Consider the following 5,701-nt stretch of genomic DNA (forward strand, 5'->3'; position numbering starts at 1 on the left):
CCCCGTACTCCCCGCCCTCCCTCCGTTCGCCTGGCTCTCCGCTGTATTTTACAGACTTTTCTTTAATCCTTTCTGGGCTGTTTGACTGTAGTCCGTTAAGCCGATTTATTGCGGGGAGAAGAGCTCGCCCCTCCAGTTCCTCTTCCCTTCCCGCGCCCTCGCCCCCTCCTCTCCCCAGGTGCCCCTAGCTCACAACTGGATTGCTGCCCCTAGCTTGGTATCCCTCACCTAGTTAAAGGGGCAGCCCCCGCCAGAAGCCAAGCTCCATCAGCCAAGCTGCTCCCCCTCCACCCAGGCCATCCTCCGGACACCTCTCCCCGCATCGCGCCTGAAGGAGGGGGCCAGTCCCACGCCCCCCATTGAGAAGGCAGTCACCTGCCAGATGCAGGACAGGTGTGGGGCGTGGCTCTGTAGGACTGCCCCAGCCACCTAGGATAGCCCTTACGGGGGAGGGAGGCTTGTCAATGTTCAGAAACTTCCAAATTGTGGCTGCCCCACTCAAGGAACACTCGGAGATGGAATGCGTTCTTCCATTTCTTCCAAGAAAAGCCATGGTCTTTTAAATCAGGTTCCAGGGATCCTGTGATCTCCACTTGTAAAGTACAAGCTTGGCCTTTCTATTCACTGTCTCCTCAGACTGAGGTGAGGGGTTAGCACTTCTATCCTCCCCGTTTATGTTACACACACACACACACACACACACACACCATGGCCTCAGCCTCCTTCCTGTGTGCCTTTGTCATTTGCTCTAGGGCAGCAGAGGGTTACTCTAGTCTAAGGTGAGCAGGGGTGAGATGAGCCTAGAAATGACCAGCGTGTGTTTCACCCTGGCAGGGGCCGCAGACCACCAGCAGGCTGAGCCCCTGACACACCATGCAAGCCTGGGCGTAGCCGGTTCCCAGACCCAGGCTTTGGCGCCTGCTGACAGGCTGGGAGAATTGCCCCGCCCCTCTGACGCTGTCCAGGTGTGGCTGCAGCAACACAAGGCTCGATTTACCCAGCTCGGTAATGGGTGCCTGGCTAGTGTCTTCTCCAGCAGTTCTCCTTCCTGGGGGCCTGGGACCAGGTGGCTGGGTGGCTGATTGCCGACTTTCTTGAGCCCCGGGCAGAGAGCTGCTTCCTGGACCTGCCTTCCAGTGTCACCACAATGCCACCTCCCCAGCCAAACTGACTGAAGCTTCTGCCAGCCAGCCCTGCCCATGGGAAGGGGAGGGGGGAAGCGATTTGCATTTATGTAGAGCTGAAAGCATACATTCACCTGACAGGCTTTAGAATGATCCTCTCAGTAAAATAATAATAATGATCGTAATAGACCCTTATAAATAGGTGTTTGATTACAGTTTGTCCCTACGTGGGTTCTTCTGGGGTTTTTTTGAATCAGACTAATTGGTTGCCAGGCTGATGGGGCTGCCGTGGCTGGAGCAGTGGAGGCCCATACCGCCTCTGCATGGAGGGTCCTTGGCTCTCTCCTCACCCTCACCCTCATCCTCATCCTCCATCTTCTCCAAGTGGCTAAGGGTTGGTTTGAGGTCACTTTATACAGCCCCTCCTGCCCTTTCTATACCCTCCTCCTGGCCAGAAAAAAAACAGAAAACAGAATCAAAAACACTCACCCAGCTTCCAAGCTCGCCATGGGCAGGTTCTCCCTGGCTAAGGAACAGCTCGAGCTGAGAGGACCCTGTGCCCCCTTCTGTAAACACCACGCCTCTGCGCAGTCATTCCTTCTCCACAGACCCGGCAGGTAGGACAGGCCACCATCGTTCAGGTGAACCCAGAGCCAGCAAGGCCATCTGGGGGACAATTGGGGAGCTCGGGGTACTCCCTCCAGGGGTGTTGCTTTCCTAGAGTCCTGACCCATGCCGGCTGGGAGAGAGCATCCTGGGAACAGCAAGAAGCAGGTGGTGCATGCTAGTTGTCAATGGCATCCTGGGAAGAGGCAGGTGGAGCCTGATAGTTGTCAATGGTATCCTGGGAAGAAGGCCTAAGGACTAAGGGGATGGGGGTGTCTGTGTTGCTTTGTGGGTAGGGCTGTGGATTGGACCTGAGGCTTGAAGAACTCCATTCACTTCTCCCTCGACCCTTCTGAACCATCTACACCAGGGGTCCTCAAACTACAGCCCTTGGGACACATGCGGCCCACCGAGGACATTTATCCAGCATGCTGGGTGTTTTTGCCACTGCTGCCTGTCATGTTTAGCAGCCGACTCATCCAGTGTGCATAGGAATTTGTCCATAGTTGGGTTTTTTAAAAACTATAGTCCGGCCCTCCAACGGTCTGAGGGACAGTGAACTGGCCCCTGCTTAAAAAGTTTGAGGACCCCTGAATTCTACACCATCTGTTCAACATCATCATGGATTCCAATTTTTTGGTTTTCCAACCAGTACCTGGCACCTAGTCCTCAAACTTAACCCTTCTGTATTGACCACACGTTGTTAACATGATCCTGTCTATACTGTCCTTACTGGTCTTCCTAACCAGTGTCTGGCACACAAAATAAAACTGCCATAGAATCAATGCCAACTCTTAGCCACCCTATAGTAAGGCCTTCAATAAACACATGATGGATGGGTGGTTGGGTGGATGGCTGGGTAGGTGGATGGATGCATGCATGGATGCATGCATGGATGGGTGGGTGCATGGATGGGTAGGTGGACGGATGGATGCATGGATGGGTGGGTGGATGGATGGGTGCATGGATGGGTGGGTGCATGGATGGACAGGGGTGGCTAAGGGTGGAACACTTTATCTGCTTTACCCTTTCTCTTGCTTCCGGGCTTGATGGGGCCTCACAGTGTTTTTAGGCAGTGAATTCCCTCTGAACACCAGTGCCCTCTCCAGGCCCACCACCCAGGTGCAAGGCTGGGTTTCCCCAGAGGGGCTGGGCTGCCACCTGCATGTTTATTGCCGTATGGTAATTGACAATAGCAATACCATTCCTCCAGGATGGGATGCCTGCTCCCTCCCCACTCCTCTCCCAGGAACCCACTCCTGTTTACAAAACACACCTTGGAAGCCATTGCCATTGCCCCTGAGAACAGCATTTCCAAAGCCCCAGAGGGAGCAGGTGACTTAGCCAGAGGAGAAGTGACTGGGCCAGCCAAAGGCTTTTAATTTGCTTAACGACCCTCAGCTCCTGTCTCCTAATGGACTGCCGCAAGCGGCAAGGCCTCCACCACCCAGTCCTGGCACTCAAACTCATGAGTCACGAGGGACAGGCCCCTCCTTCTCCTCCAGTGGGCTTTGCTGGGCACAGGCTGAGCAGTAGCCCTGGGCACCTCTGCCACCCTCTCCATATGGCTGTCTGCCCATCCTGTGATGCTGAGCTAGACTCTTCCAACAGAGGGCGCTACAGCACAAAGCAAAGGTCTCCTCTCTGGACCCCAGGGAACACCCCCAGAGGTCAAAGGGGCCCACCCTTTGTGACTCCAAGTTGGTGGATTTCCAGGAGTTGGAAGGTGCAGGGCATATGATTACCTCCTGCAGACCACCCTCCCAGTGGATGGGCTCTGCCAGTTGGGGAAGGACAATGTGTGGGGTTTGAAAACAAGAAAAGTACAACCGTCCTCCAGTTGATTTCAACCCACAGCCTCCCGACAGGACAGAATAGAACTGCTCCTTAGCGTTTCCCATCTCTACGGGAGCACACAGCCTCCTTTTTCTCCCTGGGTGGGGCCAGGGGGTTCAAACCACTAACCTTGTGGCTAGCGGCCCACCCATGGTGCCACCGGGATGCCTTATCAGGAGTCCTAGGTGTTATAAACACCTTTCTCTTGTGTCAAGCATTCTTTCAGCAGTGGGTACGTATTGGCTCATTGGATCCTCACAAACACATGCTAGCTGGATACTCTCACTGTTCCTATTTGACAGGTGAGAAGCCGGAGTCACCAAGAGGGCGAGGAACTGGCCCAGTGTCCCACAGTCAGGACAGAGCCAAGTTTTATCTCAGCAAGTCTGGTTCTGGAGCTAGAGCTCTTAAACCCCCTTCCCAGTCAAGACACCCCACACACATCTGCACACACATCCCAGATGCCAAGATTGGGATGGGAAGTGAGAGATGTGAAATTAAAATAAATAAAAACTTGCCTGAGACCGGCATGTCCCAGCCCTCTTTTCTCATTTCACCCTCACCACAGTTCTCGGTGGCAGCGGGGTCTATGTCCAATGTACAGATGTGGAAACAGGCTCAGAGAGGTAAAGTCAAGTGGCTGAGGTGGCCAAGGTAGAGGAGGTCTGTGTTCTAGGGACAGGGATCTAATGAAGCTTTCCAAGGGCTCTGCTCCACAGACCCACAGATCTCTCTCTCTCTCTCTCTCTCTCTCTCTCTCTCTCTCTCTCACACACACACACACACACACACACACACTCCTAAGTCCTCTGGCTCTCTCCTACTCTGCCCTCTGCTCGTGCAAGGAATTAAACAGCCCCCAGGCAACATCGCAGACAGGCCCTGGCTTTTACTGTTTGTTTAAATTAAATACAACTGAAAGTGACGCCTTCACACCGGTGACCCAAATCAATACAGAGTCAGCCGCTTGGAAGTAAGTCCAGTACTGTGTCCTTAATGGACCCATCTGGACTCGACAGCGCCACCGCCCCCTCTTCCCGGTGGGTGGAGGACCCCAGGGGGCCTCCAACAGGGACTCGGATGCTGTGGCTTGCGGAAGAGTCTCTGCATGACAGGCTCGGAAGCGGGGGAGAGCTGTTGGCAGGAGGCAGCACAGGGAGTGAAGGTCTGGGGTCAGCGAGGGCAGAGCGAGGCAGGCAGACACTGCAGACTGAAGCTCAAGTCCGAAGAAGGCCCTCCCCACACATACCTGTGAGCATCCCACGGACAAGGGGTCTGCCGACGACGACGGGCTGGGAGATGCTGCCCAGCCTCCGGACGGAATCCCGAGCACCAGTCATCGTAGCAGTCACAACATTGACGACGGCCACCAGGAAAGGCTCATCCTACTCTCCGGACGCTGCCCTGGGACCATCTCCACGGGTCCTTTCCACACGCCATGCAGGAGGCTCTGGCTTCACTCCTATAGAATAGACAGGGAAACCGAGGCACAGAGAGCTGCAGCAGGATGCTAAGGGCACAGGGTCAGTAAGTGGCCGGGTCACCCACACAAGGAAAAGGCGGAGACCCCATCCCGCGCATGGGATCTGCACCTCAGTTATGGCCTGTGGGGTTGCATAGCACTCGCCAGTGGGTTCTTGGCTCTGGACTGTTGTCCTTCGCCACGGTGGGAGGTCTCCTGAGGTCACCCTTGTAGGTGCCCCCTCCCGCCTTTCCTTGCCAGACTGCAGTATCACACAGTGACAACAGGTGGCGCCATCTCATATGCGATTTGTTCCTCTCTTCACCTTTCCAGTTGGAGGGCACAAGGAGCCATCTTCCCAGTCCAGGAATTCTACCTGATCGGGGACCTTGTAAGGAGGGACACTGTTACAAAACACGAGCCCCTGGGCTCCCGACTGTCTAGTTAGCTGCCGGTTGTGGGTGGGCCCATAATGCTACAGATGAGGAAAAGGGAGCCTCAAAGCAGACTGCTCCCTGTGGCTCCACTGATTATCGTCTGAGCTACAATGTGACGATGTCTCTTCAGTCGCTTTGCCTTTTGCACCTTGGCATGCCAGTGTCACCCCCCCACACTTCCTCCCACCCCCCACCCCTGTTCCACCCCCACCCCCACCCCCACGTCAGGTCAGGTC

Source organism: Echinops telfairi, unplaced genomic scaffold (genome assembly GCF_000313985.2).
Source record: "Echinops telfairi isolate 266 unplaced genomic scaffold, ASM31398v2 ScPeMD7_7457;HRSCAF=8495, whole genome shotgun sequence".
NCBI lineage: Eukaryota > Metazoa > Chordata > Mammalia > Afrosoricida > Tenrecidae > Echinops > Echinops telfairi.